The 27,836-nt window shown below is 36.1% G+C and overlaps 1 long non-coding RNA gene across 1 annotated transcript; it reads right to left on the bottom strand.

The window, feature by feature from the left end:
* Window positions 1–983: 983 nt before the first annotated feature.
* On the bottom strand, window positions 984–23,614 carry LOC124367499. Its single transcript, XR_006922907.1, has 3 exons — window positions 23,478–23,614; window positions 21,809–21,930; window positions 984–1,425 (listed from the first exon to the last, which is right to left on the bottom strand). It is a non-coding gene; the product is annotated as an uncharacterized LOC124367499 (long non-coding RNA).
* Between the last annotated feature and the right edge of the window lie 4,222 nt (window positions 23,615–27,836).

The raw sequence follows: 27,836 nt of genomic DNA, 5'->3' as shown, positions 1-27,836 counted from the left end.
TTATAATAACTAGATACTTATGACGCTTCTTCAATGTGTACATGCTTTTGAAAAATTGTTTTTTTTTCATAATTTACATAATTGTTTAAACACTGATCAATACTGCTGTTTCTACCATTGTGAGAGAAATCAGGAGTTAAAAGATTAATCAAGCTATATTTAATATTGACAACAAACATTAAAAAAGCACAAACACAGTACTTGCATAGTGCATCAAATAATTGAATACCTCTCCTATTGCAAACACTGATAATTAGATTGTAATTAATAATTTACTGAATGTCAACAATAGTGTTGTTGCTCATGTTTAAGAGCCCAAGTTAGAAATGTTATACTGATGACATAATAAGTGGTGATTAAGATTTCAGTCTGTCCATGATTCCAAAGTTGTACGCTTAGTTCATTGCCCCAGTCGTATCTGTTGTATATGTACCATCAACAAATAATATGATACGTGTAGAAAACCACACCTCTGAGGTTTTATAAGACGTGGTAGTCATAGATAACAATGCACACAGTTCTAGTCAAGTCAATTCTATTGCTAGATAACATAATTTATATTGATAAAATAATCCATTGTTGTTTCTTAATTAAAAACTTAGTTACTTTTATATTAAAAGTGAGATCAGATATTTAAGCAAAGTCTAAACCTAATGCATAAATAACAGCATTTTTTTAGCTTTAGAAGTAACATTTTAAAATTCTTTAATCCAAAAGTATTTTTATTCAAGTCTATAAGGGTTTTTAATGCAAAAAAGTGTTTTCAGAAATAAAATTCAGTACCTGTGCAAGAAATTTTGAGGATTTTGAATTTTGAGTTTGTGTACGATATTTCATATATTATGTTTCTTCAACCTTTCTACCACATAGAGGAATTTTGTAATTAGAGGACAAATGGCAAATCTACATCTCTTCATCCACACTGAACTCTTTTTTCTATTTTTTATTTCCTTTCTTGTTATTTGTATTTCAATATAATAATAAAACCAAAAATTATGAATAAAAGATATTGTCTATTACTAGCACAAAATTTCAAATGTTTTTGTTCTTCATTGTTTGAATAGTCAATAAGTAGGTATTTACACACTTCACAATAAAAACTAAAACATGTTTGAATGCATATAAATCATATCATTAACATGAAACATTTCTCACAAACCTATGACTAAAAATAAGAATTAGAAAGTATTTGAAGTTTGACATTGTTCTTATGAGGTAAAAATCAAGGTAGTTTCACTACAACTTTCTCTTAATACTAGGTCCAATCAACAGTATTTGCTATTTTTTGTGAACATCCTGCTAGTAGCAGTTCCTAGGTCTAGCCATCGGATTGTGCTGTGAGCAATGTTCCAGTGAGACTTCTGTTTTATCTTTTATCTGCTCATGTTTTTGTTTATCTTAAGATGACAGTCACATAGATTCTAACTGTAACAATAAAGTAATAAATATTGTTTGATTAAACCATTTATAAACCTTTTAAGAAAGTATTCTTTAAGTACAAAAATTACTTTAAAGCAATTAGTTGAAATGTAAAATTTAATATTTTTAATTTTATAAAATTTTATTTTTTATTTATGTTCTTAACATTTTACAACATTTTAAACCAAATAATAAAACTCGCAGAGATGGAAGTTAGGTGGAATGGAGGGGAAAGTGTTTTAGTATTTCATTAACAAAGGATATCGTCACAGCACCTCTACACAAGGGACTGTTTATTTATCACCTTTCTACAGTATTGGATAGAGGAAAGCTGTTTTCTTGATTGCTTAATAGATTAAGTCTCTAAAGGACTTGCTTTTATTGAACAATCTAAACTCTGTCCTTATTTTGGCTCAGTTCTTTATCTATGAAAGTTTTATAAGCTATTTATTGTAGTCTATAGTACAACATATTAGTCATTTCAAAATGACTTAACTCATTAGTAAATGTTTCACACTGATTGGTGTTAACAAGATATTCTGTATCATTCTATTAATATATAAAATACGAAGAATCCAAAGTGATTTTAAAAAATAGTTAAAACTATAAATAGTCATTTATTAGTGTATGGATAATTTTAATAGGGTAGATTTTGTATTTGGAATCAGTATATTGCAATTGTTCTCATAGGAGCACATCAGTACCAAAAGTTTCTGCATAACTTCACCAAACATGATCTCCAGAGTTCAAAACCACCCCAGTCCAAAAGATTATATATATAATCTAACTGCCATATAATATAACTTGTAAAAACTATAACTGTCCCAAAAAAGCAAAAACAAGTCGAATTTTAGTACAAAAATTTCTTTTGTAACAACGGAAGTACAGTGTTACACCTTTTCTAACATATTATAACAATGGCAAATGCTCAAAATCCTGATATCATTTCAAGCAAGTTTATGTTTTTAATGTTACGTGGTTTTCTGTTTCTAAAAGCATTTTTGATCAGGAAGCATAATTTGGTAAAGACCAGTTTGTTTGGTTTTATTGTTTGGAACCTAGACGAAATACAGTGTCACTGAACTACCTGAACAGGCTTTGTGGTATTGCTCCTTGGTTTTTTACTTACAGATTTTACTTTATGACTATGGATTACCAGTGCTTATTTTTATGTCTGGATGTCTGTGTTTTTACATGCAAATTTTTAGCTCACAATTACAATTAAAGTTACAGCATTATAATTTTGCATGTCATTATCAACCCCAAACACTTATTTTACTAAAATTTTAAGAGGTGCCTCATTTTAAATGGTTAACCAACTGCACTCATTTTATTATCTTTACAATAGTGTTACTGGTTACTTAAAAAAACTCTAACATTATTATTTGTGCTATTGGATAAAAGTTTTGATCTTGTCCTTCTTCTAAGGGGTTGCCTTATTGCCGTGCACTTAAGTCACAAGAGTCTTTTGTCCACTGGGAAGTGACCATGAAGCCAACATGCTTACGGTTTCAGCAGTTCTACAAACCGCTGAAAACAACTGATCATATCCTCCTGAAGAAATTTACCACCCTTGTCCAGACTACCAAAGATGGTGTAGCACTCCCTTGTTATTGTAGGACAGCTAAAGAACAGTAGTTCAGCAGTTTTCTCCTGCCTGTCAGACAGGATCTGTAGAACGGATCCTCCCAGAAAATGCTGACTCTGTGAAGATGCTTCCTCAGATGACTCAGTCCTGTGATTAGACCCACAACCTGAGAAGACACTTATCTACTTAATGAGTGATCAGATGCTTCCTGGGTGAAGGAGGCGTCATTCTCAGACCTGGATGTTGTATCCACCTGCTGTCATGTTGAGTGTGAACCCACTTTGAGACAGCCCCAAAGGATTCACACCTAGAAATACCATAGAATGGTTGAGGCCCTGTCATATTAGATGCTGAGCCCAAGTTGACCAGGGCATTAGCTCTTTCGTCTCCAGAATCACTCCCTCCCCATGATCAGGAACCCAAAAAACATTTACATTGTTGATTTTGCCAAGGGAAGAAACAACTTGATAACAATCCCAGACAAGTTTGGACTTGTACACAAAAGAGTTCAATGCCTTCAACGCTGCCTGGCTGTTTGTGAAAATGTTAATTGTCTTATTCCTTTACTGCAGAAGAAGAATTTTACAAGCACATTCCATAATGGCTGTGAATTCTACCTGAAAACCCCATATGGGCCACCAGCTGCCTGCATGGTCTCACTTTTTATTTTAGAGCCATCCATAACCATTAAGCTCCTCTGGTGGAAAATTCAAACTCATTTTATTGCTCCTGGCTTTTGATGTGTCTGTTCAGATGTACTTATGTTTGATTATAACCATATGGGTCTTTGGAATCACCAATGTGGCTATAAATGACAATAAAGAATGATTGATTTCGCTATTCAGTATCAAAGTGTCACCTTGTACTAACAGGTAATACTCATAGTTCCAGCACAGCTGCTATGTTCTAAATGTGGTTTTCATTATACTATGTGTCAGTTCCTTCATCACAGAGAATTCAAATGTTTTCAAAAGTTACAAGAAATATGATGCCTACATTAGGAAAAATGATGTGTTCCCTGATGTCACTTAAATTCAATTTTCTGCCAAGAGATCATATCTGGACATTTTCTCTGAAAGTTTCAGGATCAAAGTTTGAACACCAAAGTGAATTTTTTGTTTATTTTTCACACTTCTCTCTTTCAGTTCACCCTGATGCCCTCAACACTTATCTCATTAACATTGCTAGGGAAAATTGACATCATGAAATATTACAATATTCATGATGGACGACTTTAATGCAAGGAGCTATGACAAGTATGAGTGCTCATTTTACGTAGGATGTAGATTTCTAGTTTTTATCTCAGAGGTAGTATAGACCCTCTTTTAAAATTTATATATTTTTGAATACTATAAACAACTTCATTAAGGTTGAAATATCTTAGAGCACATCCTTATTTTTATTATTACTTACCAAATTACTCCATTTTATGAACTACAAGCAAGTGAACTTGTGGCATTACATCCCAATAATATTATAAATGCGAAAGTGCCATTGTTTGTTTTGTTTTCACATGTAAACTATTCAACTGAATGTACTGAAATTTTACAAGGACATTCTTATGATCCCTGGGATGAATATAGGCCTATTATTATTTTGAAAATTCCTCTGGGCTATGCCCAACTGGACTTTCAAGTAGCGGAAAGTTCCATCTTTGTCTTTAAAGTTGTGAAATATTAATTAAAAGAGATGTCTAATGTAATCAGCTGTTCTATGTAAACATAGTTTATTATTTTCTATTTGTTTACATTTATAGAGAGTAAATTATTGCTAGACTGAACATTGTTAGAACCATTGCTAGACTGTGCTTTTTAACTAATGTACCTATTCCAGCTCTAAATGTTCTATATATATATATTATATATATATATATATATATATATATATATTATATATTATTTATTTATTTATATATATATATATATATATATCACAGATCAGAGAAGCCTACTTCTGTCCAAAGTTAACTAAGATGGGTTTTATATGAAAAATTTAATTAATACTAAAATTAAATAGTAACATTGTTTTTTAGATCCAATACTTAATATTTGATAAAAAATGTACAACAAAGTACATTAACAATGACACTACGTGTTTTTTCATTAAAACTGAAAAATATTGATGACATTTTAGAACATTTAGAGCTGGAATAGGTACATTAGTTAAAAAGCACAGTCTAGCAATGTTTCATCTAGCATAGTTCTTGCCGACTGCTTCAAAGGGAGTTTTCAAAGTCAAATCCATGTTTACAGCTTTTTCTAAGGTAGATAAGTCCTTACCTAATTACTGAATTCTAAAAATATTTGTTAATCCTTAGATAATTTACTCTCTCTCTCTCTCTCTCTCTCTATATATATATATATATATATATATATATATATATATATATACAGGGCCGGATCCAGGGAGGGGCAGGGGGGGCATGTGACCCGGGCGCCGAGTTAGGGGGGGCGCCGCGCCGGGCGCCAAATGATGGGATGAGGCCACCATAAAAAAAACATTTATCATTTCTACTGTCAAGTGTCAATAGCACAATATAGTCTACGTACGTACAATTTCTTACTTCAGTAAACTATATTTGCGCAAACCAAAAGAACATAGGCCTAGTAAGAAATATCTTTAAAGCGGCAGGGTATTTTCATAACTAAGGCTGTGGGTTGGCAACATTGTCTACGGCTTGACTAGGACTAGAAAGCGCAAGCGCAAGTCTCCCGCTCCCGCCCCTGACTAGTGACTCGTGAGTGTTCCCGCTTGACGTGAGCGTGAACTTTTGATGAGTTTTAGGTTAGATTTCATGTCGCAGTTGTATGAATATTCTACCTGTGACTAACATAGATCAACATGTCGAAAAAACCATCAGGGTGTTTCCACAGAAAGAAAGCTAAAGCAAGACAACAAGAGGCCACGAAATCGTCAACTTTAATGTCATCATGGTTGCAAAATATCAAGGACCAAGGTAACTAATTTTTGTTGTATTTTAATTTGTTAAGATTCATTTTGAGTACAAAACAGTTATAGGCTATAGCGGCATAATAACAACAAACTTCAGTTTTAATGTTAAAAATAGTGGTTATAGATCATTAATTTATTGTAAATATAGTTTTAGTTTATAGATATTTTATAGATTCGTTGCCTGAATGAAAATCCTCTCCCGTTCACATTCGTCGGCCCACCACACCTTGCGTAGCATAAACACATTTAAATATTCAGAACTAAATACATTAAAAAACATATACATAAAATGCTTCTTTCACTTACTTTCTATGCTATTATTAACGATAGTTTTAATACGGTAACATACGTACTAAAATGTTAACAATACATTGATTGTAATAATATCCCCTTGGCCCTTATTACTAAAACAATTAATATATCGAATAGGCTGTAGGCTAGTACTGTAATAGTATCCCAATTAAGATAGCATGTTTTTTAGCATTTTTGGCACTATTTAACAACATTATATTTTTGTAACGTTTTTAGTTAGGCCTACATGATTTATAAAACGTTACACAATGTAATAATTTGTTTATGTTGTACATAAACAACATGTAACCTACTTAAAAAACTAAAATGTTTGGTCATGTGTGCATTTATGTCTGTTGCTTACAGACGAAGCCGAACCTGAAGCAACGAGAAATAAACCGTCTGTTCAAGAAGATGGGAGAAGAAAGGAGGAGAAGATCTCATGGACGTTTGTGCAGAGGAAGAAGACAACAATGACTTTATTTGTGAAAAACCACATACTTCGCATGCTACTGATTTTTGGGCCTCTTCTACGTCATTTCAAGAAGCCGTTTCAGTTTCAGACTCAAAAGGGCCTAACCATGAAGAACAGGAGAGTGAATGTGAGTACAATTTTAATTTTAATGACCCTGGAACTTGGCCAACTCAGCTTAGTGACAAACAAAGATGTTACATCATAAAAAGGAGATGTGAAAACGATGATCATAATCCTGATTTGAGTAAAAGCGGTAGGGAGGGCCGAAACCTTACAAAAGATTGGTTTTACAAAATTTTTAAAAATGGTTCAAAGGTCAAAAGATCTTATTTGGCTTACAGCGAGACAATGAATGCTTTGTACTGTGTTCCATGCAGGCTTTTTCGTCATTTGAACACAGAACATGAATCAACAATTTCCTTTTTAGCAAGAAAGGAGGGATTCACAAATTGGAAAAAACTCAGTGACAAATTGCCAGAACATGAAAACTCCCAGTACCATAAGAAAACCTTTGTTTCATGGAAAGCATTAGAAATGTTACTTGGTAAAGGAGGGATCGACAAGGAGTTGCAGGATCAGATAAAAAAGGAGGAATCCCACTGGAGAGAAGTACTACGCTGTATACTAGATGCTGTCTTATTTTTGGCAAAACAGGGTAGTGCATTCAGAGGGACAAACGAAACTTGTAACTTTGCAGATCCAAATAGTGGAAAATTTCTCAACACTATAGATTTAATTTCCCACTATAATGAGACCTTGCGTGAGCATATTGGTCGCCATAAGAAAGGGCAGCTCAGCTATTTTTCTCACACAGTACAAGATGAGTTTCTTGATCTCATTGCAAATGCAATTAGAGAAGACATAATTCAGGACATAAAAAAAGCTAAATATTTTTCATTGATTTTCGACTGTACCCCTGATGTAAGTAAAAATGAACAAATGACTGAAGTCATTCGTTACATTACATATACTGACGAAGGGCCAGAGGTATGTGAAAGCTTTTTAGATTTTTTTACTGTGAGTGAAAAAACAGGCGAGGGGCTTTTTGAAAGCATTGCTAAAAAGCTCAAAGAAGATGGTCTAGACTTGATGTTTTGCAGGGGCCAGTCGTCTGACAACGGAGCAAACATGGCTGTGAAATACAAGGGTGTCCAGTCAAGGATTGTGCAAGAGAACAAACTGGCCTACTTTGTCCCATGCTCAGCCCATTCCTTAAATTTAGTTGGGGTTCATTCAGCAGAGGCCTGTGTTGAAGCACAATCGTATTTTGGTATTATAAACAGCCTCTACAACCTCTTTCATGGCTCTACATCAAGGTGGGAAGTTTTAAAACAACATGTTCCCCTTTCGTTAAAATCAGAAAGTAAAACAAGATGGTCAGCAAGGATTGATTCTGTGGAGGTTATTTATAAACATATGGACAAAGTGCTCTCTTCTCTTGAAGACTTAACTACCCATGAGTTCTCATCTCCTGAAACAAGAGCTGAAGCTAAATCGCTACTTAAAAACATGAAAAGGTTTGAATATGTTATTATGACATGCTTTTGGTATTCAGTCCTCAAGAAAATTGATAGAGTTAGCAAGTTTCTACAAAGAGAGGACACAACAGTAGACAATGCTGCAAGAAACATACAAGGTCTTCTAAATGTATTATCTTCAACTAGAGATTTAACTGTTTCAGAGGCAATTGATGAGGCAACATTTTTAGCTAATAATATGGGCATAACAGCAGAGTACAAGGAAACAAGAAAGAGAAAGAAAAAGAAAATGACAGGAGACACACATGAAGATGATGGGCCAAATTTTACTGAAGAAGAGCTTTTCAAAAGATCACTTTTTCAAATATGTGATAGAATTATTAGTGAGCTAACTAACAGATATGATGCGTTAAAAATCGTTGCTGATAAGTTTAATTTTTTGTGTGGGGATCAAATAAAAAAAATGGATGTTAAAACTTTGAAAAGTAAAGCAAAAGAATTAGCTACAACATATGCCAGTGACTTAAATGAAGAAGAGCTTGTGAATGAAATAGAGAGTTTTAAATTTCATGCCTTAAATATGGAAGATGGATTGGAAGACGCAACAGCAGCATCTTTGCTCAAAATATTGCATAAGAGCAAGTTGAAAGAGGGTTATCCAAACATATATGTAGCTCTTAAAATCTTTCTAACGCTTCCAGTCTCTGTAGCATCTGGAGAGAGAAGTTTCAGCAAATTGAAGCTTATAAAAACCTATTTAAGAAATTCTATGAAACAGCAAAGACTAACTAATTTAAGCATTGTATCAATTGAACATGAAAGGGCTTCTTTGATTTATTTTGATCAGATAATTAACACGTTTGCAGCAAAGAAGGCTCGGAAGATAAAGATTCTATAATTGTTAGTATTGTTTTTTTCTAAAACAATTGTATTGTTTTGGATTCATGTAAAATTGTAAAATAGACATTTCTATTTCATTAAAATAACACTTTCTTATTCAACCTAAGTTTTATTTTATTTCAACCCCATATACAAAGCATATAGTAGTAAAACTTATGGTAAATAGTTTGGTATCGGGGGGGGGGGGCGCCAAAAGTCAAGCTTGCCCCCCCTAGAAGAAATGATAGATCCGGCCCTGTATATATATATATATATATATATATATATATATATATATATATATACCCAATGTCAGACCACCAATGTCTGATATGGAAACAGATATTACACAAATGTAGCAATAAAGCTGATCAGAGGAAATTGTGGATACTTTGAAGATCTCTGACCTGGTTGGAGTAAGCGTGTCACAGAAGCTTTGACCTCTTGCTCTTTCAGTTTGTCATACTGGGGTAAACGTATATTTCTATAGAATTCTTTATGGTCACAAAATACAAGACGAAAATGTACATCATAGTTCCAGAGTATTCCTTTTATACAAGGGACCCATTTGCCCTGAATTTGGAGTATGCAACCCTAACAATTAGATACAGTGGCTTCATAAACATTTCAGTTAAAATTTTTTTTTGTAACAAATGTGTCAAATTTTTATAGAACTTGATAATGATGTGTGTTTCTCAATTGCTGCATGCTTGATCCTAATAATGAAATGTTAATAATGACAGTTTATTAATGTAGCCTATGTTATTTTAATTTACTTTAATCATTTTCTACAAATTTTTTAGGCAAATTAAGAATCTAAATCAAATTAACACAGCATCTAAAATTGTGCACATAATTCAAACACCAGTACTAAAATAACTCTTCATATGTATTTCAATGTTACTTTGATATACTTTCATTTGACAAAGAATAAGTTTGGGTCAGTTTAACTATTATCTAATGTCCTATCTTATCTTATCAGAAACAAAGTCCATTTGGGAATTTAGACACATGCTCCCTGTTGTGCTGAATTACCTCATTGATTGCATCTGTCAGAACGATTCCATTGTTTTACAGACTACAATTACATTTTTTTCCTTAAGCCATGTCTCGAAATCTGACACACAGAGAAGCCACTAGAGTAAGATTGTTAGTGCAGCATGTGCGATTATACAGAGAAGTTGCTGCGTTGTACAGAGTTCACAACACAACTGTCATGAGAGTTGCTCATCGGTTTCAGGAGACCAGAAGCGACAACAAAAGGCGAGGTCAGGGTCAGCCTCTTGTTACAATTGAAACTGACGGCCGATTTTAAAGACTGAACGGATTTAGAAGAAGGACTTCACAAGTACAGAGCTGCAGGGATTGTTAAGAAGGATTTATAATGTTCAAGTTAGAAGCAGAACTTTTCATAGACGACTTTGTTTTTCCATATAAACAGCAGAAGGCCTGTCAGAAGTCCTATTCTTACCAGAAAGCACAGAGTAATGCTATTGAGCAATACAAAGCAGTACTCTTCACTGATGAGACAAGAGTGAGTCTATGGTCTTCAGATGGACGTCAACCAGTGTGGAGAAGGCGTGAAGAACACTTTGCTCAGGCTTCTATCTCACCACAAATCCACTTTGGTGAAGGTGTCAATAATGTTTTGGGGAGGAATAAATTATAAGGCCTGCACAGAGTTGGTATTTGTTGGTAAACCAACTATAAATGCTTGTCGGTACATAGAAACTATTCTACAAGACTCTGTTGTTCCTTTTGCTTTCTTCGTTGTCCCTCAGTTTGTGCTCATGCACAATAACACTTGTCCCCACAGTGCAGCAGCAGTATCAGCTTACTTAAGAGAGGTTGGTATTAGATTTCTGGAGTGGCCATGAAGAATTCCGGACCTTAACACAATAGAACATGTGTGGGACGGTAAAGAGTAATGCTAGAGTCAGAAATCCACCTCTAGACAACCTTGTGAAGCTAGAACTAGCTGTAAAAGAGGAGTGAGATAGAATGCAAAGACATACAACACCTCCTAGAAGGAATTCCTAGAATACTCCTAGCAGTCATCAAGGCAAAGGGGGAAATACCTGTTATTAAGCAGAAGATAAATTTGTGTTAATAATACGTTATAATTTTCCAGTCAATATTACAGACTGTTCTCATTCTGTTTAATTTTTAACTAATAAAGTAGAGTGTAATCCAAACTGTAAAAGACTACTTTCAATTTTTATCCCCAAGGTTCCTGAATTATGATCTCATGAAATTCTACAAAGGATCATCCAGAGAACATAGATGATGCTGCTTTATTGTGCTGAAGTTTCATCTGGAGAATCTCTATCTCAATCTTCTCTTTCATGGCCCCTATCACGGTTATATATTTGCCCTCATCAATTAATTGCATGAGTAATTTGAAGGATAACGAGGTTATAGCTCAGTTGACCAGAGCCCCCATGACTGAGTGCTACTTATGCTTGGAAATATACTCACAACCCATGATTCAGCCAGTGCCTAGTATAGGGCTGGACTGACTCCACTGCTAATGGTTGCTGTTGGTAGCAATGCAGTTGTAATAAGAATCTTGGATTTTATGCCTGGGATTAGGATCTGAGTATAAACCTCTTCTTACCATTAGGTATATGTCCATCCCCTGGTTTCCTTGATATCATCCAATGGTTTCAAATCAGAGTTACCTAATTCCTTGGTAACAAATTCAAATCAAATTTGTATGCTCATACCATTTGAGCTGTTGACTACGTTAAGGGACCATGTCTAGTTTCTTAATCTCTCTGAATACAGGCACATATCTCATTCCGACTGGTTCTTATAAGGAATCTATCTTCCACTTACTGATTGCTGAATAGTATTTAAGCTTACTTTTTATTGTTACACTTCCAAATAAACTATGCAGTGCAATTCTTGTGGGTTTTCCTTCTATGTATCATGTCAATTAGCATAAAATGTTGAGTTAACAAGGATAAGACCACAAAGCTGTTTATAGCAGAGGTTCATTTATTTTGAGCACCTGTTTAACATTTCTACTCTATTCAGTGGCGAAGCAAAGGGGGGGGGCGCACTGGATGTCAACTTTTTTGGGGTGACACCCACCTGGTCTCTCAACTTTAAGAACAATGTACAAACAAACAAAATAAATCGCTAGCACAAAATTTTCTTTTTCAGGGATTACTCCACTATCACTAGCTCAGCTCTATGTATAATTCAATATTATAAATAATAAATTATCCATGACCTTTATCATATAACATTTATTGCTTTTTACTTTTGATGGGTTAATACCACCAACTTCCACACCGGGTGCCATCCAAAGTAGCTATGCCACTGATTCTATTCTTGATCACTACTCCAAGGATCTTTTCACTGCCAGGCTTCTTAGTTATAACACTGGACACTCTTGGTGCTCTTGTCATTGCATTTGTTGTATAATGATGCATAAACTCTATCTTCCAAGGAGCTGGCTGCCTTTTTAGACTATCTTAGGAGGTTTGAGGTTGTCATGGGGTTTTATGGGACCAACTCACACAGTGATGTGTGGTATAGCTATAATACTAACAGTAAAGACAAATCACTGTTAGAGTGTTTTATTATTCAAACCTTAAGAGCTTGTTGTGGGAATGAGGTATACTATATAGTTTCAATCAAAGAGAGTGTGATCAATAGGATACATGACTAAAATGAATTTGAGAAGCTATTTCTCTCTGATCATACTCAGATTTTGCTGCAGTATTTGTGTACTGAAGTTAGAAATGTTGTCTAATACAAACTGAATATTGTACAAGAGAATCTGAAATCATGAATTGAATCTTGCAATGACAAGGGGTTATTAATACAGTTCTATTGGATATATCTATAGGCAATGTAACATCAGCCATTATGACATCCTTCAAGCATGGCTGTCCTGTTTTAAACAATAACAGATCAAGGTAACCCAATAGAACTATAATTGTTCTTCAATGAGGGGAAGCATTTAAAACTCCATTTTGGAGAGTTAATCTCAGGGATACTTAGGCAAGTTATTTTGAGAAGCTGTTACCGTAAAAACCAAATAGAGCACTCGTCCTCTGTGCCAAGGTGTCTGCCACATATTCACAAATCCACATAAATAATTGATTATCAAATAGTTTGTACCAATAATCTGAAGACACATGGTGTAAATTTAAAAAGCTCCACTTTGCCATAGAAGAGGTTATGTGCAACATGTTAATTACTCACAGTGAAGTCATTGGAACATTGGATGATGAACTTCAGAAGGACTGACTAGGCAATCAATTCATATAGTCATAGTAAATTATCTTTGAGAAACAGTGTTAGACCAATCTGTTGGGTAGGTGTTGGATTGCATCCTTCCTTGCTTGTGCCGGCTGTTCAGGATATCTGTAGCACTTAGGTTCATCATGGAGACTGTCTATGATGGTTTTTACATCAAAGTGGCCTTTAAGTCTATCTTTATTGCAGACTTAGCACCTAGGAGGCATTAGTCCCCAATGAGGGCAATTATTTTTGGTAAAGTGGAAAAATCTCACAGACATTTATTGGGTACTTAGCCAATTCTCTTGTATTGGACATATGTCTCTGTGATCAGGCTTATCATTTGGATCTGTGGTAATACACTTTAGATGCGGTAGCTATGGGCAGGATGGCTAGCATCCAGAGGATAGTCAGTCTGATCATCAATAGAGCTATAGGCGCAGCCTTAGAATGTTCTCTTGGATATTGTGATCCAGATTATCCCCAGTTAAAGTGTTTGCCATGTCCAGCACGAAGCACAATAATTAACATCTGACTGCAGCATTGGACTAGCATGGTGATGCAGAAACATGTGTACCCAGAGATAAGATATCTGAGGGACTTGAGGGTCCTAAAATGTATTGACCCAGAGAGTGGAAGTACCCAGAAGTCAGATCATTACAATGGGTTACCACCGAATGAATTGTTTTAAATCAGTGGCTCCCAGCCACTAGAGGCGCTAGTGGATGAAGATTTCCGGAGGGCAGGTGGTGCTTGTGACTGAAGGCCTCAAGAGACAAAGTGAAGGTAAATTGGTAAATCTTAGGGGAATCCTAGAAACTAATTGATAACAGTTACTAAGAGGTTATGATGTATCTGAGTTGGTGTATGCTCAGATAACAGAGACTTTATTTTAGAAAAGAAATATTTCATTGAGTTGCTTTATGGATCTATCTCTATGGAAATATAAATTAATCTTGTGACCAATGAGTTCTTGTGTTGGTGTATACTTAGACAACCAGAGGCTTTTAAAAGATAAATCTTTCTTTGATGTATTTTATAGATCCATAAAATACGTGAAAATTTTTTTTAAAAGAAACACTGTATGGAAATATATGTTAATCTTGTGCCTAATGAGTCCCTGTGTTGGAGTACACTCAGACACCAGAGTCTTTCAGAAAAAGATTTTTTATTTGAGGTATCTTATGGATCTACCTTTACAGAAATGTACGTTAATATTATGACCAATAATTAACCTGTCTTATTTTTCAGGTATACTTTTTATTTCAATTTCATTTTATTTAATTTTAAAGAAGAATACAATAAAAATAATTAATGCTGTATTTTTTAAAGAGAAGTGATAATAAAATAAATAATGTACTTTAATCCATTATTAACATATTTACCTTAGCTATCTTTTTTGATGTACTGCACAACCTTTGTATTTTTTGCTAAAATATTTTGACTACACTGATTTTTTCAGCAAAACGACAGCTCATCAGTGTCTGAGTTGATGGTTTTACTGGTTACTATGTGGGAGCTACTTTGCTTAGTATACCAAAATGGTTTATATTTGTATAACCTTGTCGTGGTAGTGAAGAGATGATGATGACCGCTCCGTAGACTATAAACTGTGTGAGGAGTAGGGATGTGACTATAGATCACACGATTTACTGACTGGAATGATCGTATTCAGTCAATCTCTTTTACTATCGAGACCAGTTCATTTATCATTAAAGTGTGTCTCTGCTAAGTGACTCTCCAGTGAGATGATAGTATTAAGGACCCAATAGGGCCTTCTTAAAATCGTGTCCATCCTTCTGCTTGTCTGTCTGCCCGTCTGTGTAATGATTATTGTTAGAAAGGTACTAATAAGACTTGAAATGTGCTAGTACCTACTATATTGGTTCTCTTCATAGATGAAAAAACTCTATTGATTTTGGGATCAAGAAGTCAAAGGGCAGTATGTCAGTCTTTGTGCTGTCTTTCGTTATGATCTTAAAATTGATTCATTTAAGGATATTTAGTAAATACTAAATAGATTTAAGTTTATGTAAAAATTCCTGCTATTAAAGTTTTTTATTCAAAAGGGCTCTAAACATAATTAAAATGACTTTTGTGACCTAGTGATCTTCGAAAAAAATCCTAATAATATTATAAATGTGAAAGTGCCTTTGTTTGTTTGTTTTGTTTTCACACGTAAACTACTCCACCAATTGTACTGAAATTTTACATGGACATACTTGTGGTTCCTGGGATGAATATAGGTCTATTCTTATTTTGAAAATCCCTCCAGGCTACACTCCACTGGTCTTTAAAGGAACAAAAAATCTCATCTTGTTCTCTAAAGTTGTGTAATATTAATTGAATGAGCCTGTCAAATGTAATCAACTGAGACAAATATAGCCACAGTGACCAAAAACAAGCCAGCATAGTCTAAGAGCTGTGGCTTAAAAGAGAATAAAAAAATTTTAATAAAACCTGTTCTGTATAAACATTGTCTACTGTTTTCAATTGGTTTACATTTACTGTGAGTAAATTGTCTAATAAGTAACCATAGTTCTCCATTTTAGTTTTCAGCGATTAGGTAAGTACTAATCTATCTTAGAAAATGTCCTAGAACATATAAAGGTCAGAATTTGATTCTGAAAACTCCTTTTGAAGCAGTTGACAAGAACTATGCTAGATGAAATTTCACTGGACTGTCCCTTTAACATAAGTAACATAACAATGTAAACTCTTAAGTGTTCTAAAATATTTAAAAACTTTTACTATAAATTACAAGACTGATATAAAACCCTTCTTAGATCTCTTTTGACATAAGTAGGGTTCTCTGATCTATGTTATATATTTTCTTGATTGGGAAACAACAAAATTAAGTATGGAACAAAACATACTAAGGACAAAGTAAATTTATCTCACCAAATCTCACCACTGCTCAAAGAAGAGAAGCACTAAAAGGCTAAACTTCTTGAAAAGGGTGAAGCTTTTGACCCTTCCAAGTGGAGGAGGGGGAAAAAGAAAGAAGAAAAAGAATCCCGAAACGGCAGGAGGTCTCAACTCCGGGCCCAATCTGCGGGTACCAAGGCGGGGGTGGGGTCGGCCAAACGCCCCAGAGGCACCTTGGTCACCCCGCCCTCCGCTGAGGGACCCGCAAAGAAGGCTAGGAGGGAAACCCAAAAGCCCGAAGCCCACGATCCCGAGGCCTCTGGTAGCACACCCAAGGCTACCTACAGAGAGGTCGCAGCGATTTAAAATGGCCATAGCCCTCGAAGGCTACCCGGAAGCGAAGCTTAGTGCAGAGCAAGGAGAAGAAGCCATCGAGGACGCAATTATGGAAGAAATCCAACCCCTGGAGGATGGTTCCGTTCCATCGTTTGCGGGCACCTACCTAGAGAAAGGTGTTTTAATTGCTTCCTGCATCAACGAACACACCACACGTTGGCTGGAAGAAGTTATCCAAAGAATAAAACCTCTGGGAGATGATATCTCTCTGAGATTGGGTCTGCGTAAGGACATCTTGAGGTCCACCAGGGTGTTTTTCAGAGCTCACCCGAAGCTTCTGAAGAAGACACCTGAAAAGGTACTTGAGATGTTCAATAAGCAGAACCCCAACCTGAATGTAAACGAGTGGAAAATCCTTCCATCCAAGCCAGACCCGAAAGGTTACGGATTCGTCTGCTTCCTGGACGAGGTCTGCTACAAGGCTGTGAAGGCTTTCCAACTGTAGAGCCAACTTAGGACTCTGGCAGGTCTCAATTGTCTCCTCGACAGTCAAGGACAAATGCCACGAGTTCTACAAATCAACCTCCAGCACAGTAGGGCTGCCTCGGCAGCCTTCTGCCAGTTCTTCCTCCAGGAGGGATTTGATCTGGCACTGATTCAAGAACCATGGCTTCACCAAGGAGAGAGTGGCGGGCCTAAATGAAACCAAAGGTAAGTTAATTTACTGTACCTCTCTAAGGAATGTCAGAACCTGCATCCTGTTGAGGAGAGGCTTGGATTTTCTAACCCTCAACGAATTCTGCTCCAGAGATCTCACTGTGGGCACACTGACCTGGAAGAATGGAGGTATAGTGCAGAGCACAATTGTAGGCTCCGTATACTTGCCATATGATGCCAGGGAACTCCCTCCATCAAGAGACCTAGAGCTCCTGGTGGAAGAAGCACAAGCCAGACGTCAACAACTTCTTCTAGGTTGTGACGCCAACGCCCATCACTCTGCTGGATGGGGCAGCACCAACACTAACCCTAGAGGTGAGGCACTTTTTACAATTTCTTTCTAAGTAGGGACCTATTTATATGTAATAAAGGTAACCGCCCTACGTTCGCAACACGAATTAGACAAGAAGTTATTGACATAACAATCTGCACACAAGGAATACTTGGAATGGTTGATAAGTGGCACGTAAGCGAAGAGGCCTCATTATCGGATCACAGGTATATCCTCTTTAACTTGCAAGATGAGGCTGCAGAGGTCCTCTATCGTAATCCCAGGAGGACTGACTGGTTGGGGATATAAGTCTGACCTTCAGTCACAGTTGGGATCGGTAGGTAGGCGGAAGGGTGCGATGCTTCACAGACATAGATCAGATAGCTTCTGACCTGCAGAATGCTATAATCAATAGCTTCCATGACAATTGCCCATTGCGACGGGGGAAAGAGTCGAACCAATAGTAAGTGGTGGACTGCAGACCTCGCTCGCAAAAGGGCTAATGTCAGGAAGCTGTACAATCAATGCAAAATGGAGCCGTATCTGGGAGTCCTATCATAGAGCTCTAACAGAATACAGCCTAGCAATTAAAAAAGCAAAACAAAGTTCCTGGAGGCAGGCAGTTTACACAGAAGGTAAATGAGTTAAGCGCGGCAGCTAGACTGCAACGCTTGCTAGCCTCAAGTCCAACCGGTCACTTGGATCTTTAAGGTCCCAGGGAGGTCAACACACTTCCGGGTCTAGTGATAGCCTCAAACTTCTCCTTGAGAACTCACTTCCCTGATTGTATCTTTGAGAATGACGACACTGGAACGTCTGGTAATCACGAGGCAGGCTCACGGCCAAGAGCTTGTCGTGGTAGCTGGGGCCATTGCCAGAAGGATTGTCACTCTCTCTAAAGCCAAATGGGCAATTTCTAAATTTGCCCCTTTCAAATCTGCAGGAGGGGATGGAATCTTTTCCGGCCCTGCTTCAACAAGGGCCGTGAGAATCTCCCTTACCCTTCTATGTGAACTATTCAGGGCGAGCCTAGCCTATGGGTACATACCACAAGTCTGGCGTCTCAACAGGGTGGTCTTCATCCCTAAAAAAGGGAGAGCGGACTACTCTGTCCCTAAATCTTTTCGTCCCCATCAGTTTATCTTCGTTTCTACTGAAAACATTAGAAAGACTGGTGGAGAGGCACCTGAGAAAGGGAGTTCTCTCAGACACTCCCCTTCATCGCAACCAACATGCATACCAGCAAGGCAAATCCTGTGAATCAGCACTGCACCAATTAGTCAGTAGGATTGAGGATAGCCTGTCCGCCAAGGGAATTGGCATTGTGCACCTTCATAGACATTGAAGGAGCTTTCGACAATGCCAAATTCACTGCAATGGTAAGTGGAGCACAGCGACGTGGCCTCGAGCCAGCTCTGTGCCGGTGGCTTAGGGCCATGCTGTGCTCCAGACGGATCAGGGCCGATCTCAATGAAGTATCGCTTGTGATCGCACCCACAAGGGGATGTCCTCAAGGAGGCATCCTGTCACCTCTACTGTGGAACCTAGTTAGTAGATGGTCTACTTGAGGACCTTTACTAACAACGGAATCTATGTCCAAGGATATGCAGACGGACATAGTCCTTATGGTACAGGGAAAAAATACACAAATGTTGTTGTTGATATCATGAATACCAACCTTCAACATGTACACAACTGGTATGTCAGGGAGAGGGACTGAAAGTAAATCCCTCTAAGACAGTAGTTGTACCATTCACTAGAAAAAAGAACCTAGAGTCTCTTTCTAGGCTGAAACTCGCATCCACTCAGCTGGAGAGTGGTCAAAGACAGTCAAATATTTAGGACTGACTCTAGGACCATATGCTTACGTGGAATGATCATCTTAATAATATCCTGCACAAAGCAAAGTGGGCGCTCATGACGTCCAGGAGACTTGCAGGAAATCTCATGGGGCCGTAAAACCCCATATAGCACTATGGCTTTACAAAGCAGTTGTAAGGCCTCAAATCACTTATGGTTCATTAGTCTGGTGGACAAAGGTGAATCAGGTAACTGCCAAAGCCAAGCTTGAAAGCTTACAAAGGCTTGGCACAATCTTTGTAACCGGAGCATTCAGGAGCAGTCCCTCAGCGACCCTCGAGGTGGCTTTAGGACTTCTACCTCTTGATGTTCATATAAAAGCTGAAGCGCGTAAGTCAGCTTATCGGCTGATGGTTGCTGGCTTGTGGAGGAATGGCGCGTCTAACGCGAGCCATGGGCGCCATCACTGAAGCTGTAAACCCAAGCGCTATTCTCGAAATGGTCTCCGACACAATGAGAACGGAGTTCGTATTCAATAAGCCATTCTCTGTTGACTTCTACTCCAGAGATGAGTGGAAATCGCAAGATAACATCCCAACAATAAGAAAGAGCTTTGTCTGGTACACGGATGGCTCGCTTATTAAGGGTAGTAGAACTGGATATGGAGTGTTTAGTCAATCCCCTAGAACTGCCCTTAGCGGCAGTTTGAGTCGGAACTGCTCCATATTTCAAGCCGAAATCTATGGTATCCTAGCCTGTGCCAACCTAGGCCTCACCAGAAAGGTACCAGGGAAATGAACATCTGTATAATGTCAGACAGTCAGGCAGCTCTTAAAGCTCTTGACTCCAACAGCATTTCATCCAAGCTTGTGTGGGAGTGCTTTAAACACTCTCTGCAAGCTTGGATCACGCAACTGTGTGTGCGTCTGGTTGGGTACCGGGCCACACAGGCATAGGTGGCAACGAATGCGCCGACAGGCTTGCCAAAAGCGGAGCAAGCATGCCATAACACGGGTCCAGAACCGAGTTGTGGTATAAGCAAGTCAGCCGCTTATCAAAGTATAAACAAATGGTCCAGGAAAGACACACCGCTTGCGGTGGCAGAGTCACCAAGGACAAGCACTCGGCAAAAGACTGCTTGCCGATTCTAGCTCCGGATTCACCAGATGGCTGATGGGGCTGGGGAGGGATCGGGGTTAAGCAAGTGATTGCCTTGATCACTGGACACGGCCACTTCAGGAAACACCTAAACACTCTAGGTTTACGAAATGAGGACTCGGAGAGTGTAGACTCTGCAATAAGTCTGAAGAGACTGCAAAAACACATAATACTGGACTGTGAGAGACTGGGAGCAAGGAGAAGGGCTCTTTTCGGTGATAAACAACCAGGCGACGAAACCAGATGCTAGTATCGGGGGGAAAAGCTTCTTAGCCTAATTAAGGGCACGAAGATAGGCTTACCCCTCTAACATCAAAAGGGGCACACAATAAGCTCAGGTTGACGTGTGAGGATCTAGGAATCCACCCCAATATCCCAAAGGAAAAAAAAAAAAAAAAGTAAATTTTAGGCAAAAACACAAAATTGATGTCAGAAATATAATTAACTTGAACCAGCAATGGTCATAAACGTGCAACACCTACTAAATTGCGTGCAAAGCAGCAGGTTAACTGCTAGCAATGCAGATGTAAGAGACAATGTAGTCTAACTTTTACTACCGTATACATTTAAAGACTTATGAAACCTAAGTTATCTTTTGACAAAAATAGGCTTCTCAGAGCTGAGTATGTATATATTCTCTTGATTGGGAGAGAGGCAAAATCAGCTTTGGAACAATAAATTTATTCCAACCGGAGTAAATTAAAATTACCATAAATATACATTTTTTTAACATATTTTCTGCATAGTGGGAAGAAAGCAAACTCAATATTGGCATCGGAAATATAATTCACTTGAACCAGAAGTACCCATGTAGGTGCAAAACCTACGAAATTGTGTGCGAAGGTGTGGGTAACTGCTAGTTCTTAAATAATTAAAAACTAACTTCAGCTATGTTTAGAAAGTGTCAACACATGACTGAAGTTGGTTTTAATTATGTTTTTCAATAAATGTTCACTAAACGATTAAAAATTACATAATTTATTAAGAGGTATAATTAAAATGTAATACATTTAAAATTTAAACTTTCAATTCAACATTTTATTGAACAAAAATCTTATTTTTTATACTATGTTGTTTTGTTTGGAGTGCACTTAAGCAATAATGGAAACAATCAAAAGGTATATAGATGCAGCAGCTTTTGGTAAAATAGTCTCTGATTCAAATTTTGCGGTAAACAATCGCTAGCATATTTAGATTTTATTTTGTATTTATTTGCTTAAGTTTACTTCAAAATGAACAACACATTTCTATTTAAATAAGATAAATAACTGTTTTGCTGTGAGACATTTTTGAACATAAAAAAGACAACTTTGTATACTTACCTTAAATATACCTCTCAGCTATATGTTTTGAATATTTCTTAACACGTTGCTTACAAAATTGAAACCATCTTTGGAACTAATTAAAAATGTGAATGAAGTTAGCACTTTGGGCACAATTACATCTGGAAACCACAAATTGTTTATCAATATTTTAAAGTTTATTTTGAGAATAAAAGATACAAAACATTCAATCAAAGTTCTGGTTCATCAAAGTTTATTTTGATGAATAATATTAGACATTTATTTTATGTTCAAATACACTTAATTTATAGTTCATTGAAGGTTAAACAATTACTGTACACTTTTGTTTATTGTACAATAAGCCAGTGCTAGTTTCGTGTGTTTATGCTGAAAACTGTTGTTATTACTATTCTGCAATTGTGTTCAGTAAAACTTACAATGCATTTATAAACTTCTTTTTCCGTGTTTAGTGACGTATATTTTATTGTTGGATTGGTGATGAAGTAAAACGCAAGTTCCAATCAAACTATTGATTTTAGGTGAAGTAAGGTTATAGAAGTAAGGTTATATTGTAGGTCTGTGTATATTTTTATATACTTTTTATATAATTAGTATTTTACAGTCGTCTTACTTCATTGAGTGAAATAGGGTAGTTATAATATTGTTTCTAAACTTTTGACAAACTTGAACAAAAATTGCTTTTTGTTGTATTTTGTATATATTGCAGTATCTGGTTAAATATTACTGTAACACACCATATTATGCATGATTTTTGTTCAGTTTTTCATGCTCTTTCATATGGTATAGCTAAAAAAATTAAAAAAAAATTGTATAAATAAAATTTTAATTCAAACTTAAAATTTATTTTTTTTCATTTTTTAGTTATTTGTTATAACCTATATTCTTTTTGTGTAAATAAAAATAAAAATATAATATAATATGGAAAAAATACCTTGTTTTATAACACACAAACCAAAAAAAAATTATTCAAATAGGTTGAATAGTTTTTTAATATAGTTTTTTCCCCACACGCTTGCAAAACAGAAGGAAATGCTCTGGCAATTTATGCGTATGACTTGGGAAAATATGCTGTGGCACTCAAAGGGTTAAGTTTCATCAAAATCGAATTAGTCCAAGTAAACAGTTTGCAGATTCGTTCCAACCTGCAGGATTTGAATTTATTTTATTGGAAAACCCATATTTATGGTAAACAAATTTTTGTACTGTATGTAGGAAACTATACAAAGGTGATTACCAAACTTCATCCAAATCGGATTGAAGTGCCCATTCTGCAAAATGGACAGCCCACATAAAATTCGAGTTGTGGAGATGAAGTTACCTATTTGCCATTAAGGTCCAAGTAAATAAACAATTGAGATGAAATTAAAAATTTTAAATTAAATTAAAAAATTTAAATTAAATTTAAAGAATTAAATTAAATTAACAATGCATTGCAATTCTACAGTACCAGTTCTAGCATGACAGTGCACAGCTATTGTACAATACCAGTCCTAGCATGTAATTTCAAGAAAAAGTTGCAGTTTGCTCACAAAATTCTTTTCATAAATTTCACAAAACTCTCTAATTAAATTTAATACTGAAAATCATATATATTATGCTACATTAGTACAAGTCTAATTAACCAACGATGTATTAAGTAATTAAAAATGGATTCAATACAGTGTAGGTGTTCCCATAACTAACTTACCACTAAAAGTTTTAGTGTGGACAATTAATTTACAAACTTTCATGGTGATCTAAATTGATTTTCTAAAAAGTCACTAAATTAGCTGTCACAACAAATAAGTTGTTTTCATTGTTTGTAAAACCAAATAAACATAGAATTTTTACATAAGTTGTTTTCATTGTTTGTAAAACCAAATAAACATAGAATTTTTACACAGAAAGCCATAACCACAAACACGAAAACTCCTCCATCTCAGAGCTCATCGTGAGCTCCGGAGCGGAGGCCGGAGAATCAAAGTGGAGACTGAAACTTGAACAGAGTTCAATTTCAGAATATCAAGAATTAAGATTAAGAGAAGATAAGGAGTGATACAAGTTCACTAGCTATTATCAATAACATTCGCTGTTTCTGCTGCTGCCTGTTAGTTTTTTTTCTTTAGTCAACAATTTGGCAGCCTTTTTGTATGATTATCGCATATCGATGTTATGAAATATTCGATATAATAGATCGATGTTTTAGAATAGTCGATGGCAAAGACTCTCAATTTGTTTCTGTCCAGTCAAACGCGGAATTTTCCTTTAGTTCATTCTCTTTACCTTTCTTCATACTCCCAAGATATTTTTGAACAAACTTCAACAGAGATAATCCAAACCTAGACATATCGTAATTCGTTTTACTGATGTTAGTAAATAGGTAGGACCTGTTATCATTATTATTCACTAGTCACTGGCCTATAAGGACAGTATTGAAAATGAACAGTCAAAAGTATTAATCACTAAGTAGTGGTACGTTGTCTCGCGAATAGTAATTCCTGGATGGTTGTGAACAATGATTCTGTGAGATTTCTGTCTGAGAGAATATATGTAACGGCTAACAGCGTTCTTCTTTTCTATTATATCCAGATTGTGTACAGTAAGAATGAATAATTTTCATCCATGACCAGAACAGGTGTTAGCTTATGCGGAGTCTGCTGCAAAACTTACTGCGGGGTCCCTAAATTTGACACTCTTCTTGTTACATCCCCTCAACCACTGTAATTACAACTATTTAACACCATATAAAAATTTATTTAATCAGATACACACGAGATTCATATATCATTTAGGGACCGTCCATAATTTACGTAACGTCCCTAGTGGGAAGGGGGTTTTTCGGCAGCGTTACGTCCCATTGCGGGGGAGAGTTGAACGATGTGTGGTGTTACGTAACTATTAAACCTCAACTATTAATTGCTTGAATTCGTTCACAAAATTTGCTTGGTCCCCCAAAATTTTAAAGTAGGCTTTTTGAAAGCCTGACCGTATGGGCAGGTGCCGCACTACACTAGTACCCTCAGTTTGCGGCATTACCACATTGTACATCAGCTGATTCTCAGTATAAGGCAACAAAACACGTCTCGCTTCGTTTACATCCGTTTTTTCTTCGGGGTTTGATTATTCTGCATGTTTTTTATTTTATTATTAGTTTTTGCTAACGTTCTGTTTCGTAGTTTTAAGTTAAACAGCGGAGCTCCCCTAAGCGTGGGGGCTCGTGGTAGCACTGGCCACACCTGCCTACTCTTGGATCAAGAGGATAAATGACTTTAAAAGTTAACTATATACTAACTATAGTAAACTTACAATAATATGAGTTACATTAAAAGTTAGCTTCCTTATTTCTGCGTTTTTTATATCAGTAACAAGGAAAAGGTTACTGTTTAAACGCTTTCCTATTAAACTGCAACTTTCAAGGTTCATAAGTAGGAAGCTTGTAACTCATAAATACCATATTTTAATATGAGATTTTCAGTTTTATACTGATATGAACACAATTTTTATTAGTTCACCACTTTTCCTTTTTTTAACGGGTGGTTGAAAAATTTTACAATGGTCTGATTATAGAGCTCAGAGTATTTTAACTCTTACAGCATGAAAATAAAACTACAGCATATGTTTTGCAGTAAATTCATAACAATTTAAAGTTTCATTGGGAGAAAACACGAATTTGATATATAAAATCAGAAAAATACCGAATACAATTTGACTATAATATACAGTAATAAATAATTATGTAATGTAATAATTGTATACAATACTAATACATTGACATATGTAACAAAAGCAATGAACAAACATTTACAATGATCTGAACACAGATACCAAACGGTAGGAACAATTTATAATATTGCAGTATAGTACGTAATAATTGAAAACAAGCTTATAATACTAACAATGTAAACACCAAGGTGGACAAATCTTAGAAACAGAATGAACTGTAACAATATCATGATTTGCATTTAAATTGGGGGGGGGGGGTGGGGGGGGGGGGGGGTGGGGGGGGGGGGGGGTGGGGGGGGGGGGGGGTGGGGGGGGGGGGGGGTGGGGGGGGGGGGGGGTGGGGGGGTATTGTAAGTGTAAAGAGTGTTTACTTCTCAATCCCTATGATAGAACACAGCAGGTTACACTCAAGGATTAATTTCGCTTATTATCAAAACCAAATAACTTGAAAACATTCAACTAAAAGTGTACCGTACATCATGAATAAATTAACTGATATTTCATCATTCACTGCACCAGTTAGTTTATGGTTTCCTGTCAAAAATATTGAACTTGCTGATCCATATTTCTTAAAATCGATATACCGTAATTCTTGGACCTGACAATTTAAATTGGTTTATTGTCAGATGACATCATTCAAGGCCCGCCAAATATGCTATCAGCGATGGACTACAACTTATAGGTTATTTATTGTCAGGTCAAGTCTCAGGTTCACAATTGAACAACATCCGCTCATTCAGACTGGCTGTTGATAGTAGTGAACATGCGAAATAGGTGCAGGTTGGCATTGATGCCAATATTGGGCGAAGACTTGAAAGATTGAAATTGGGAAACTCTGCTTCTGATATATACTTTCCATGTAGAGGGGTGTTAGAAATCCATGCTAGTACAATAGTTGAGTTTCACCTTATTAACAAATTGAGCTAACAGTGATACACCACATAACTCAAGCTTGGTGATGGTTACTTTCTTAAGTGGAGTCACTCTTGACTTGGAGCAATAAAGTTGACTTTCACATGTGAGATCTCTAAATATAAAGATGCAGTGTAAGCATTTTCTGAAGCACTACACAATTCAAACAATTCATCACTAAATTCTGAACCAAACAAGATCAATGCCCTGGGTACTTTAAACCCATTGTGATACTGGATTCATCAGAGAGTTCCAGAGATACTGGATCATCCCATTCCTTTGTATGTGACCAAATTTGTTGATTGCTTTACACAGTAGAAATAATGGATCAAACGTTAATGCAATGTCAGATAAAATGTTTCACTTAGTTATGATGAGTAATAAATATGATAAACCCATTTAGCATCGAAAGACATTTTTATTGTAACCTGAAAAACTCCTAAACACTTGACTTGATTTGTGATTGAATCGAAAAATTCTCTGGCTGCTAGTTGTTTGAACCAGAATTTTTGGGCATTTAATGACCATTTCATAAGAATGAAACCTGTCTGGTTCATTGATTGAATTAACTGATTTTTAATTTATAGAGCAAGACCTACACTTTCAGATCTGCTGATTAGATCATTGTCATAAAAATCCTCTTTTAATATCCTTGCTAATTCAGGATTTTGCAAAACACAAAATTATTGGTTGGTATTCTAGTGAGCGAAAAAAATTTCTAGTAGGTAGAGAAAAGGTGCTTTTTGCTGCATACCATTTATAAGAATTTATATAGGCATGGTTCTAAGCTTAATAATACTGCCTATAAAACTTACCTTAAATGCACATCAAAAACTTTACAGAACTGAATTGGTTTTTTTTTTTTCAAGAAAAAAGCATGTGAAAATTACATTGAAGGTGCTCCAAATAAATGCAAAGCAGCATGGGATGTCATCTCTCAAGAAAGCTCACCTACACATGCACACACAAGACATCACATTGGATCCTGATGAATTACACTGTGTTTTTTCTGAATTCTGTTGAACACCTCAATAAAAAGGCAAACCTGTAAATTCGTCAGCAGCAGAGTTCCTCAAAAGGCAGCATGTGAAACAAACTGTCTTCCATTTGAATGAAATTACTTTGAGCCAGACTGTTATGGTTGTTTCCAAATTTTCTAACTTCAAAATTACAGACCCCTATGGGCTGTCCAATTATATAATTAAAAGGACTATCCAGTTAATCGGTGATCCCCTTTGTTTAATTTACAAGAAATGCTTAAAATCTGGTTATTTTTCTGACCCACTGAAAATTTAAAACATAATTACAATTTTCAAAAAGGTGGAAAACGCCTGTTGCAAAGTTATTACCCAATTAGTACCGTCCCAAACTTTTGAAAGTTATTTTGAACATCATAATATTTATCCGATAATCAGTTTGGAATCACAAAGTA

This window comes from Homalodisca vitripennis, chromosome 8 (assembly GCF_021130785.1).
Source record: "Homalodisca vitripennis isolate AUS2020 chromosome 8, UT_GWSS_2.1, whole genome shotgun sequence".
NCBI classification, from domain to species: Eukaryota; Metazoa; Arthropoda; class Insecta; order Hemiptera; family Cicadellidae; genus Homalodisca; species Homalodisca vitripennis.
This window is presented reverse-complemented; position numbering and strand designations above follow the sequence as displayed.